Source organism: Amblyraja radiata, chromosome 14 (assembly GCF_010909765.2).
Source record: "Amblyraja radiata isolate CabotCenter1 chromosome 14, sAmbRad1.1.pri, whole genome shotgun sequence".
NCBI lineage: Eukaryota > Metazoa > Chordata > Chondrichthyes > Rajiformes > Rajidae > Amblyraja > Amblyraja radiata.
The window spans coordinates 32,523,834-32,537,788 of record NC_045969.1 but is presented as its reverse complement, the minus strand read 5'-3'; the positions used below and the strand labels follow the sequence as shown (position 1 = coordinate 32,537,788).

The 13,955-nt window shown below is 43.6% G+C and overlaps 1 long non-coding RNA gene across 1 annotated transcript in view; it reads right to left on the bottom strand.

The window, feature by feature from the left end:
- Window positions 1–1,338: 1,338 nt before the first annotated feature.
- LOC116980638 overlaps window positions 1,339–13,955 on the bottom strand; it is a 43,294-nt gene continuing 30,677 nt past the window's right edge. Inside the window, exons 3-4 of the long non-coding RNA XR_004414028.1 lie at window positions 4,679–4,778; window positions 1,339–1,497 (exon numbers count right to left, since the gene is read on the bottom strand). This is a non-coding gene — a long non-coding RNA (uncharacterized LOC116980638). The remainder of the gene's footprint in view (window positions 1,498–4,678; window positions 4,779–13,955) is intronic.

Genomic DNA, 13,955 nt, shown 5'->3' with positions numbered 1-13,955 from the left:
AGCCAGCGCCGCCATCTTATCCACTACATAGTATCAAGAGTGAAAGGGTAAACCTTAAGAGGAGTTGGAATATGGCTTGTAACATATTATAGACGGCACAAATGGCCTAATTCTCCCTGTTACTACGGGAAAGGAATGAGGGGTTTGATTACTCAGTAACAAACAGGGTCTCATATCTGCAGGTTAGAAGGGATGGTGGTGACTTTAGGTGGGTGTCTGAGAAAAAAATGTCTTTATAGTGTGAGCGTTAATGGCTCCTTCAAACATTAATGGTTCCGTCAAGCAGTTTTTATATTAATCAGTGTGGACTAAATATTAATCTGTGGTATTCATTAAGTACACTACGAGTTAGTGTTGCTTCCTAGAAAGTTAAAGCCTGCTGCCCTTTCCTGTGGCTTTTTTATACTGTTTAAATAGAGCAAGCAAAATAAAGGAAGTCTCACTTCCTGGAACATTAAAATCTGGTTTGATGATGTGTCTGTGACTCACTATCCCTTTCCATGGAATATTTTTCCACCAGATAACAAAACTGAAACATTTTGACTATTTTATTCCTCAGAATAATCACAAAAATGAGAAAATTTGTACTGTTAACAGATACATTGATGGCTTCCTCAAAAGATAATTAAACTTTATATAGAAACATAGAAAATGGGTGCAGGAGTAGGCCATTCGGCCCTTCGAGCCTGCACTGCTATTCAATATGATCATGGCTGATCATCCAACTCAGTATCCTGTACCTGCCTTCTCTCCATACCCCCTGATCCCTTTAGCCACAAGGGCCACATCTAACTCCCTCTTAAATATAGCCAATGAATTGGCCTCAACTACCTACTGAGGCAGAGAATTCCAGAGATTCACCACTCTCTGTGTGAAAAATGTTTTTCTCATCTCGGCCCTAAAGGATTTCCCCTCTATCCTCAGACTGTGACCCCTTGTCCTGGACATCCCCAACATCGGGAACAATCTTCCTGCATCTAGCCTGTCCAACCCCTTAAGAATTTTGTAAGTTTCTATAAGATACCCCCTCAATCTCCTAAATTCTAGCGAGTACAAGCCGAGTCTATCCAGTAAAACTGAAGAGGAATCTAGATTTGATGCCCCACTCAGGCGGGGTGTGCTTAATGCTGTAAATTGCTCAAGACCCCTGCATTTTGAAGGGAATAAATTGGGCCAAGTTCCCCCCTGAACAAAACTTGTCCCCGTCCATTCATAAGGCAGTTAAAGAAATATGCGTTATTTTTCAATGATTCCATGGTACTTTATTGTCACATGTACTTAGGTACAGTGAAATGCTTTGTTTTGCATACAACCTGGTAAAATCATACAGCGGACCTCACCTAGCGGCACTACACAAGAGTCACCATGTGTCTGGCACCAACAAGGTTACAAAAGGTTCTTCAAACAGTCCTGTTTTCCTCCGCAGGTCACAGCCTCCGGCCGAATCCCCCCCAGGTTTGTTCCACGCGATGTCCATTTGCTGAATTATTCTCTGCACTGTAATCACGATGATGAAAATATGGCAGACAAATGATTAAAAGCATCAATAACAAGCCAACAAATGAATTAAGCTGCAAACAAACCAAGTAGGTTTATTGCCAGTACGTACATAGCTAGTGCGATTACCAAAGGCACACAAAAATGCTGGAGAAACTCAGCGGGTGCAGCAGCATCTATGGAGCGAAGGAGATAGGCAACGTTTCGGGCCGAAACGTTGCCTATCTCCTTCGCTCCATAGATGCTGCTGCACCCGCTGAGTTTCTCCAGCATTTTTGTGTACCTTCGATTTTACAGCATCTGCAGTTCCTTCTTAAACATAGTGTGTTTACCATCTTCTGTAATTGTGTGTAGATTTGAAAGTGTACTGAGTATATCGTGTTTTGTGACTTTTGATATTTTGTGGCACCAGAAACTGGTGTCAGATGAGAGTTTACTAACGTCAATGGAGATCGTTCTATTATTTGCCTTGGGAGCAAGAATACCAGAGACTGCAGACACAAGGAACTGCAGATGCTGGTGTTCAAAACAAAAGATACATAATGCTAGAGTAGCTCAGTGGATCAGGCAGCATCTCTGGAGAACATGGATGGTGACATTTGTGGACAGGACCATTCTTCAGACTGATTGCATTGAGGGGGGGAGAAAGCTGGAAGAGAGGGGTGGCAAGACAAAGCCTGGCAAGTAATAGATGGTCACCAAGTACTACCACACATCCCCTCGTGTGTTAGGTAGTAAAACCAATTTGGCGCCTAACTCATTGTGAGCTGTATTGTCCTACGACTCACGTAGTCTTCTCCTGAAGAGGTGAGAGAGACTTAAAAAGGGTCTGAAGAGCAGGTTTTTCTACACAGGATGTAATGAAGCTTTTCTCTGTACCTAGGTACACGTGACAATAAGCTGAACTAAACAAGGGTCTCAACCCAAAACGTCACATATTCATGTTCTCTAGGATGCTGACTGACCTGCTGAGTTACTCCTTTTTGCCTTCATCAGCATCTGCAGTTCCTTGTTTCTACTCTAGTCCTCTCCCTGTCTGGATGCACTTGCCCAGAATGTGACTGGATGCTGGGTGGTTGTACAATGATGGATTGGTGTGATGTGTAATAATAATGATGATGGCTGTCTGGAAGCCAGCCACAGACCTGCATGATTCACCGACACCGGTGACTCACTGGATGAACATTAAGGGAGTGAAAGTCTTCTCTTTATGAAGGCAAATGGCTCATTGGGAGGTGTCCTTCTGGCTACATGGGAACTGTCAGTCAAAGCATAAACTTGTGGGAAGCATATTTTATCAGCAAACATCCAGCTTACAACCCAGCGGTATGAGTTTTGATTTCTCTAACTTCAAGTAACCCTTGCATCCCCCCTCTCTCTCTCGTTCCTCCGCCAGCCTAGTTATCATGCTAGTTTCACTGTCATTCTGTTGAGTTTTCACTTTGTGTTACTGATTATCACCTGCCCCACATCCAACAATGGACCATTGTGGGCTCCACCTTTCCTTGATCATCGTTTCTGGCTTAGATCTGTCTTTTTGCATGCCTTTCATTAATTTGTCTTATGTACCTTTTCATATCTCTCAGTTGCCTCTCCCCTGACTCTCAGAGGGTCTTGTCCCGAAACATCACTTATTCCTTTTCTCCAGAGATGCTGCCTGACCCACTGAGTTACTCCAGCACTATGTCTTTTTTTATTGCACAGAAACTCTGTACTGGCGGGGGGGGGGGGGGGGGGGGGGGGGGGGGTTGTGGTATGCGACGGACCGCTTACGGCAACTCAAAAAAGGTAAGAAATAGATTTTCACTTTTTTGATCGCAAAAGACCATCCCTTCAGCCCACCGAGTCCACACCGATCACTGATCACCCATTCACACTAGTTCTGTTATCCCACTTTCTCATTCAGTCCCCCCTGCACACTACCTGCAATTTACAAAAGGCCAATTAACCTACAATTAACTGCATTTCTTTGGATTGTGGTAAGAAACCAGAGCACCCGGAGAAAACCCACACGTTTACAGAGGGAACGTACAAACTCCACCCAGACATCACCGGAGGTCAGGATTGGAAGCGGGTTTGATGCTGTGAGACAGCAGCTCTACCCGCTACCCCACTGTGCCACCCCTCATTTTAATTTACCGTTTAGTTATTAGTTTATTTAATTAGAAGTTAACAGGTCACAAAATCAGAACAGGTAACGGGTGGGGAGGCGGGGTATATTGATGGCAAAAAAATGTTGATGAATGTAACTTCGTTTCTAAAAAAAACACATGGTTCAATCTTTCAAGGTGTTCTATCCACCCCCCCCCCCACTCAACCTTCACTGCAACCGCCGAGAGCGAGGAGGGACGCCGAGCAAACCGCCGTGGGAGGGCGCGGAGCACACAGGGAGGTACCTGAAGAGCCTGCTGTCGTATGCCTGCTGGTTCGCCACTGTATGGAAATATAGACTGCTTGATGAACCTTTTATAACTTTGTCAGCGCCAGAAACGTAGCGACTCTTTGTGTACTGCCTAGGTGAGGTCTGCTGTATGTTTTTACTGGGTTGAGTGCAAAAACAAAGAATGTGACTGTACCCAAGTCCATGTGACAATAGGGTATCATTGAATTGAACTTGAACACTTTTTCTTTATTTCACATTTCTCCTGAAATGTTTTTAAGCCTGGAACGTTAACTCTGTTTCTCTTTCTTCAGATGCTGCCCGACCTGCTGAAGAGTTTCCAGCTTGTTCTGCATTTGCTTCAGATTGCCGGCGTCTGCAGCCGTTTTGACTGTCAACGAGTGCACAAAGCCACATCCAGGGTGAGGAATCTTGCTGTCAGACCTCTCTTGCGGTCTCCAGTCTCAAGCTAAGTTCCTGAGGTTTATCAACTTGCTGTTGCTCATCTAATGAGGAGCACTTCCAGGGCAGTGCTCTTTTAAATTACACTTTTAAATTCCATGTCTGACCACACCGTGGTTGAATCGAGCTCGACTTATCACTGTTTTAGAAGGGAATGGCATGCGCTGCTTTACTAATGTCGTGGACTCGTGATTTAAACACATTAGTGGGTTTTCCACCTGCTTGTGATTATTTGTCCATGTGGGTAATGACCTGGGTAGAATGATTGTGGGACTGAGAAAGGATGGTAATTGTTGCTCTGCAATGATGAATTGAAACTGTAACTATAGTAACACTAACCTGGTAACTGCTCGAATACTGTTCAGGCTACCTTTTATCTGCTTTGGCTTGCGGAATGAAAACATTCTCAATCAGAATCTTCACTATTTTCTGGGGAAATCTGTAACAAAATGATATAAAATCACACAAAAAATTGCATGAAAATTAAATAAAATATCGGGTAATGTTTTGTACAGATTCAGAAAAAGAGTTGTATAGCACACTTGTGATTCTTATAGCATGTATATTTTATAATCCGATATCAGCCATCTATAAAATGAAATTTTAAGTAGCACTGTAAAAGGTTAGGTGGAATAGAAAACTGATTGAGACACAAGAGGTGAAGGGGGGACTGGAGGGCGGCCACATGCAGCGGCAGGCCTGGTTCACCGCTGCAAGCAGGAGATAAGACTGTTCAACAAACCCTTTGTAACTTTGTCCGCACCAGAAACATGGTGACTCTTTGTGTACTGTGCGTGATTTTACCGGGTTGTATGCAAAACAGTAATTCACTGTACCTAGGTACACGTGACAATAAATATCGTTGAATCATCATTGAACCATTGAAATTGGAGGAACAGCACCTCATATCCCGCTTGGGCAGCTTACAACCCAACGGTATGAACATTGAATTCTCCGGTAACCGATCACCTACATCCCTTGTGTAGGAAAAAACTGCAGATGCTGGTTTATACCCGAAGGTAGACACAAAATACTGGAGTAACTCAGCGGGACAGGCAGCATCTCTGGAGAGAACAAATGGGCGACGTTTCTGGTTGAAACCCTTCTTCAGACCTACAACCCTTTCTCCTTCCTCCATCCTCTTCCACCTATATCCCTTCCTCAGGCTTTACATTTTTGCACCTCTGCCCTTAATTCGCTGCCTTTTGTCATCTTGACAACTCTGACGTTTGTCCACCCATCTGCCAGACAAACCCCTCTCCTCATCTGTATGCGCCTATCACTCGCCAGGCTTTGGCCCACCCCAACCTCCCTTCAAGCTTTCCTCCCACCACCACAATCAGTTGAAAGAAAGGGTCCCATCCTGAAATATCACCTATCCATATTCTCAAGAGATGCCGGCTGTGTTTCTCCAGCACTTTGTGAGTTTTTTTGTAAGCCAGCATCTGCAGTTCATTATGTCTGCTGATTTTTGATTCAGAACTGGGAAGAAGATGGAGGGTTGCAACCAAAATGTTACCTGTCCATTCCCTCCACGTTGACCTGCTGCGTTGCTCCAGCACTTATCTTTGTTGAAGAAGGTCGAGTGCTCCCACATTGTTCCCGCTGAGATTGAAGAGCAAAACTGCAACTGAAAAAAGACCCCATTCTGCATGGTCATGGGTGGATATGAACTCTGTTTCCCTCTCCACAGATGCTGCCCTGACCTGGGTGTTTCCAGCATTCTCCATCTAGTATGGGTTTAAACCCCCTCCTCTACTCCACCCTCTCCCCATCCACCCGTACGTTTACGCACAAGCCACAATTAAACAATGCCAGAAGAACTGATTCATCCAGATCCTCCCAGGATGGATCTACACCTCGAGTGATATTTATAGCAGAGTGACACACGATGACTCGCAGGCTTGGTGCATTCCTGCAAAACTTCAAGCTTGATGAGTGGGTGAGATTCCATCCTTAATCCCAAGAAAATTCATAACACTGCCTCACTGTTTGTAATCTGCTAAACAAATACATGTACATTTGCACAGTTTAGAGATACAGCATGGAAGCAGGCCTGACGGTGGAACCACTGAGTCCACCCCGACCAGCGATCATCCGTTCACACTAGTTCTATATTATCCCACTATTGTATCCACTCCCTTCACACTAAGGTCAATTAGCAAACAAACCCACACCTTTTTGGGATGAAGGAGGAAACCGGAGCACCTGGAGAAAACTCATGCGGCCACAGGGAGAACGTGCAAACTCCACACAGACAGCATCCGAGGTCAGGATCAAACCCGAGGTCTCTGGCGCTGTGGCAGCGGCTGTACCAGCTGCATACTGTGCCGTTGCAGACATTTATACATAACCAGAATGTACCTGTTTTTTGCAATGGTTTTCCATTGCTGGGGATTCTTCCCAAATGCATCTTGTTGCTCGTTCCACCCAAAACTATTTATTGAATGTTTGCTGTGACGTTACTTTTTAGTTAAATGTTGTGTAAAAAATTCAGCATTACCGGCAAATGACTGGCTCAATCTGAACCAAACCTGATTTGAGATTAATCAAGTTGAGACCTTTCTTCAGACCCTTCTTAATGTTTTTTAATTTAAAGCTATGAGAATAAGTACACTGAAGCTTTCGGGTCTTGACCTAAAATGTCATCTATCCATGTTCTCCAGAGATGCCGCCTGACCTGCTGAGTTACTCCAGCATTTTGTGTACTTCTGTGTATTAACAAGTATTTGCAGTTCTTTGTTTCTACATCATTTTATATAGCCTTTGGATACATTTGAGAATCTTAATCCTTGTTTCTAGATACAGGGTTGACGTTTCCCCTGTCTGGTACAACTTGAATCAGGGATTGCATACCCAAAATAAGAGATTAGCCATTCAGGATGGAAAAGAGAAAAAATGACTGTGCAGAGGGCAGTATGTTAATGTAATCTCTAATCAAGAGGCTTGGTGGCTGAATATATTCAAGACAGACTTTGAGAGATTTTTAAGTGTTTTGGGAATCATTCGACATGGGGTTAGTGCAGAAAGTGACAATGAGGTGGAAATTCAACCAGGATTTTATTGGATGGCGAAGCAAGCATTTGGATCTGAGGGGCCTAGTCTTTTGCTCAGAGTAGGGGAATCGAGAACCATAGGCCATAGGTTTAAGGTGTGGGGGGAAGAATTTCATAGGAACCTGATGGGTAACCGTTTTTTATCCAAAGAGCGGTGGATGTATGGAACTAGTTGCCACAAGTTGAGGCAAGATCTGATGGGAGTGTGTGACAGTACACTGAGGATACTTGATGTTTTTTTAATTTCATTATGGTTTTGTAACTTGCTCTTAAAATTTCATTCTTCAGTCTGAAATCTGATAGTGCTGACTGTTCCCAAGAATAAAGATGTCAAGGCTGTCTTTATTAATTATGCAGCATGGAAGTATCTTGCATCAAAAGAAGTTCCTACCAATAAATCCTGGTAAGTATGTTACAAGCACTTAACTCACTTCCTCAGGAGTTCTGAATCACAAGCAAAAAATGTAATGGTCCTTGAATCATGCTTCCATTTGAAAGCTGCTCCACTTCCTCCCCAAAATGATTCAAATACATTTTCTTGAGTTTAAGTTACCAGGATAAGATTTATTGCATACTAAATAGTTTCCACTGCATAACTCGCAACTTGACAACAGAGGCAACAAGTGTCTGGGTCACAGAGATGTGAATGGAAGCTGGCAGCAGTGGGAATGTACACCCCACTCCAGCCGACTCTTTCATATCAAGGGTGCTTCTTCTTACCACAGCATAATATATGAGATTCTGAATTGCTCCAAAATCATAGAATAACAACACTAGTCCAGAAGTTCACATTAAAAAAAAACCACACATAAAATGCTGGACTAACTCAGTGGGTCAGGCAGCATCTCTGGAGGACACTAATAGGTGACACTTCGGGTCGAGACCCTTCTCTCGACCTGAAATGTCCCCTTTCCATATCCTCCCGAGATACTACCCGACTCACTGAGTTACTCCAGTACTTTGTGTCTTTTTCTGTAAACCAGCATCTGCAGTTACAGTACTTATTTCTACAGAAATTCAAATGGACCAGAAGCACCTTGTGACTGTGAGCAGTAATTTTGCTGATTTAATTTGAATTTTTTATTTTTAAATGATGATCTATTAATAATGGGATTTACTATAACAGCTTGAAATGTTGATATTACACCTTCAACATTGAAGCATTTATCAAAAGTACTTCACGGTAGCATTGCAAGATAAAAATCAATTTGGGTAACATCTTGATACTGCCATTGGGAAGAAGTTACAGGAGCCTGAGAACCATGACCGCCAGGTTCAAGAACAGCTTCTTCCCAGCAACCATCAGGCTCTTGAACACTGTGCAACACTAATCAAAATCCTACTTCAGCAACTATAATCGGCTACGGACTTTATTATCGATGAAATATGGACTTCTGTTTTGCACTGTTAAGGTCCGGTTACCTAGTATTACTAATTAATTTATATTTATTTGTGTGTTATGGTGTTTAAGGGCTATTTAACAAGTAAGAATTTCAGTGTTCTGTTGCTGGTACATACGACAATTAAACACCTTTGTGTTGACCGGAAAATTAGGAATACATGTCTTGTCACCGGATGGGGTTGAGGTTTAGATCGGAATTCCAGAAGATGGCAATGACTGAAAAGGTTGTTTGGGTTGAATGAGGGAGAAGGAGTCAGAGATGGGGGCTGGATCGTGTAGAGAGAGGAGGAAGGGAGGGAGAGTAGGGCGGAAGGGCCTGTTTCTGTGCTGTATAACAATTAAATTTCTGCTCACTTGGAACCAGATGTGAGGCCAGTATTTTGACACTTTAAAAGCAGCAGAACTAACACTTAAATTAACAGACTTTGAAGATACAGTGCGGAAACAGGCCCTTCAGCCCACCGAGTCCATGCTGACCAGTGATCACCCCATACTACACAGTAGGGACAATTTCAAGTTGACCAAACCAATTATCCTACAAACCTGTACATCTTTGGAGTGTGGGAGGCAACCAGAGCACCCAGGGAAATCCCACGCAGTTCAGGCACCCATTACCATCTTTGTATTTTAAAAAATTGCCCCGCACATCTCCTTTAAACTTTGCCTCTCTCACCTTAAACTATGCCTACTAACATTTGACCTCTTCCATCCTGGGAGAAAGGTTCAGACTGTCTGCCTTATCTATGCCTCTCATCCTTTTATATATTTCTGTCAGGTCTCTTCAGGTACTGACCTCCCCATCATCGAAGGGATCTACAAGAGTCACTACCTCAAAAAGGCAGCCAGCATTTTCAGGGACCCCCACCACACGGGCCACACCCTTATTTCACTCCTGCCATTGGGAAGAAGGTATAGGACCCTGAAAACATCCTGGTTCAGGAGCAACTTCTTCCCTATTAAAAACTATATATGTGAGTGTGTGCATAATATACTAAACTCCTTTTTGTTGTTATAGGTTTTACAGAGTACTATGTTTACATATCTGTTGGGCTACTACAAGTAAGAATTTCATTGTTCTGGTTTGGTAACAATGACACTTTAACAGTGCATTCAGTGAGATTCAAAAGTGAATCATGGCCAAGGGTTGAACGAAAGACTGGATGGAGTGAACGTGCCACACAATGCTCTTGGGAGAAAAAAAACGAATTCAAACAAATTAAACAGCAAGGTTTTACGAAGCTTATACTGTAGGTAACTGAATCATTTCATTGGGAATACTGAACATGCAAAGGGCCATGTTCTGTCACTGGTAATCTGTGGAAACCATTAAAGGCAAAATCTAGTAAAAGTACTTGTATGTTGCAATGTTTATAATGATGAGGTATAATCTTGAGTTTGCATAGAAAGTCGTTTGTGTTAAATTTGTTTGTTATTATTTAATACTGACCTGCACCAGGTATGTCCTCTACGACCACATGTGCCGACTCTATGATCAATCCCCAAGGTCTACTCCGATCCCTGTCACCGGCAGATGGGCCAGAAGAGAGCGGCACTGTGGCGCAGCGGTAGAGTTGCTGCCTTGCAGTGCCGGAGACCCAGGTTCGATCCTGACAATGGGTGCCATCTGTACAGAGTTTGTACGTTCTCCCTGTGACCGCATGGGTTTTCTCCGGGTGCTCCGGTTTCCTCCCACACTCCAACGACGTGCAACTGTGTAGGATAGTGCTAGTGTACGGGGATCAATAGTCGGCAGGGACTCGATGTTCTGAAGGGCCTGTTTCCGTGATGTAACTATAAACTAAACTAAGAAGCCCACCATCAGTGCCTGGCTGCCGGAACACACGGGGTCTCTGCACCGAGCATGGGTTACGGCCAAATAACCACAGCTGGGTCCAATTAGTGGTTATTGCATCAAATCACCTGAACCTTGTCAGCCCTGATCATTAACCCAACGGGGACAGATAGAAGGGAGAGGGGAGGGAGCAGGGGCAGAGAGGGGTGAAGAGGAGAGGAGGGTTAGGGGGAGAAGGGGAGAAACATGAAGACCCCTTATTAATTGTGCCTCCTCAGTGACGACGAACTTTGTTCATGTGGACATGGACAACTTTGTCACTATTGTTCGACAGTGGAAATAAAGCCAAGCATGTGAGTTCACATTACTATGAGCACCAGTGTAGTCTTTGCTGATTTTCACCCGGTTAACAGTGGAGGACGTTCTCCAGAGATGCTGCCTTCCGCTTTGAGTTGGCTCGAAGGGCCGAATGGCCTACTTCTGCACCTATTGTCTATTGCGTTACTGCAGCATTTTTGTGTATTTCTTTGCAGAGACTTGGATTGGTTTTTTTCTGGGTCGCTTGAGGTTGCGGGGAGAGCTGATAGAAGTATATAAAATTATGTGAACGGCATAGATGGGGTAGACATTCATAACCTTTTTGTCCCAGGATAGAACAATCAAATACTAGAGGGCATTGCTTTAAGGTGAGAAAAGCAAAGTTAAAAGTTGTGAGGAGCAAGTTATTTTTGACATTTCGGGCAGTGGGTGCCTGAAATGCGTTGCCAGTGGTGGTGGTTGAGGCCGATATGATAATGGAATTGAAGAGAGTTTTGGATAAGCAGGAAGGGAGGGATATGGATTATGAGCAGGCAGGTAAAAGTTGGCCTTTCACTCTTTGATTCATGTTCTGCACAGGCCTGGTGGGCTGAACAGTGTGTTCCTGTGTTGCAAGATGTGCTATGTTCGAACAGATGTTCAGAAACACCTAAGTAAGGATGACAAGCTATTTCCACGGATTTCCATTTTTAATTGTGTCATTATAAAACATGTAAAGTGATCAACGTTGTGGAAAAATATCTGCTGGGATAATGGTGTTTTCATTACACCGTGAAGGGCATGAAGCATTCCCTTGGCTCTGACTTGAGTTTGACCCTGGCTGTGGAGGTTGTTTGTGTGGAGTTTGCACATTTTCCCTCTGGCCCTCATGGATATTCCTTGGGCTTTCTAGTTTCCACTTGTATCCCAAAGATGGGCTGGTGGGTTGTCTACAATCGATTAACTGCAGTGTAGGCATGAACATCGTGGGGGCAGGGTGGGGGGTTTATTGGTATTTGAGAAAGAACAAGGTACAAACAAGTATAATTGAGGATTGGTCTGGGGGCTTGTACACTCAAAGGGCCGAACGGCCTCATACCTCATCTTGAAGAAATATAATATATATTGGGATCCAATTATTGTGTTTAACAGCAAAACCATACTGGCTGATCCAATGGCATGTGTAGATAATCACTGGTATAATTGTATTGGTATAATTCTTTAGTCAAAGGAATTTGTGTGAATCTGTGGAATTCATTGCCACAGGTGGCTGTGGAGGCCAAGTCATTAGGTATTTTATGGCGGAGATTGACAGATTCTTGGGTATCGGGTTGTGGGGTGAAGGCAGGCAGGAGAATGGGGTTGAGAGGGAAAGATAGATCAGCCATGATTGAATAGCAGAATAGACTTGATGGGTCGAACACCCTGCTTCAGCTCCTGTGACTTATGAAACAATCCATTGCAATGAAAAGAGAATTTTTGGTATTTTCTTTAAGATTTTGCTTGACAATAGATCACATTTAGAAGGACATGGGCCAAATGCAGGCAGGTGGGAATAGTGTAGATGGGGCATGTTGATCGGTGTGGGCAAGTTGGGCCGAAGGGCCTGTTTTGATGCTGTATAAAGGGGGCTGAATACTGTTACACGCCACACTTTTCAGTTTTTTATTTGTAAAAAAATTTGAAAACCATGTATCATTTTCCTTCCACTTCACAATTACGCGCCACTTTGTGTTGGTCTATCACATAAAATCCCAATAAAATACATTTACGTTTGTGGTTGTAACGTGACAAAATGTGGAAAAGTTCAAGGGGTATAAATACTTTTGCAAGCCACTGTAGATAGGGTAGACATTCAGAAACTTTTTCCCAGGGTGGAAACGTCATAAGACAAGAGGGTATAGTTTTAAGGTGAGAGGAGCAAAGTTTGAAGGATATGTGTGGAGCATCTTTTTTATAGAGGGTAGTGGGTGCATGGAACACGCTGCCAGGTATATGCAGTGACTGGAGGGACATGGATCATATGCAGGTGGATTAATTTATTTTGGCATTATGTTCACACAGACATTGTCAGGAAAATGAGATACAAGGACAATGTGCTGGAGTAACTCAGCAGGGCCAGGCACCATCTAGTAACTTCTCTCCATCCTGAAGAAGAGTCCTGTGCCGAAACGTCACCTATCTGTGTTCTCCAGAGATGCTGCCTGACCCGCTGAGTTACTCCAGCACTTTGTCCTTTTCTTGTCTGAAGGGTCTCCTGACCCGACATCATCCATCTTTTTTCTCCAGCGATGCTGCCTGACCTGCTCACTTACTTCAGCATTTTGTGCCTATCTTTGTGCCTCTTGTTGGCTGAAGGGCCTGTTCCATGTTTGATTTGTTTTTCCCCTGCCTGACATGTCTACCAGTCATCATGAGGCTAGTTGTCTCAGCTGTGGTGTACGTGTTGTTATGCTGTGTATGTGTTGTCCAGACCTGGGCATGAATTCTTTGTCACAATATATGCCCAATCTAACCCTCGTTGACACACATGGTTGTGTCCTGATTGACAAATCTTGGGTAAGTAGCCAGCCTATATTAGAGGCACACTGGATCTCCCATGGTGCTGCTGCTCCATTGACAGGAGTTTTATAAGAACTTCTACCAACCAACCACTACCTTTTGAGAAACAAGCCTGCTCTCTTTTTCCGAACATTCTTATTTCGCCAGATTATAAGAACTTTCTTCTCCCTTGCACTGTACGTGGGTGCACATGACAATCAACTATCCCAAGACCTTTCTTCTCTGTGGTCTAGTGTGTTCACAGGTTGTTGGTTGCCTGTTAACCCATTATTAATTAAACCTTCCCCTTCCCAAACTCAGAGTAGGTTGGTTGGTTAATTTATTTGTTTATAGCATCTAAATTTCTTTTTTTTCTTTTCTATTGAAGCCCACCCTCAGAGGGAGATTTTGCAGGTTGTATGTCTGGAGTTGGTGCATTGGTTGCCTGATGTTTGCTCCTACATGTCTCTGGTGTCACATGCGGTGGGGAACACTCTTGGGAAGCTGCTGTTGACCTTAAATGGATAC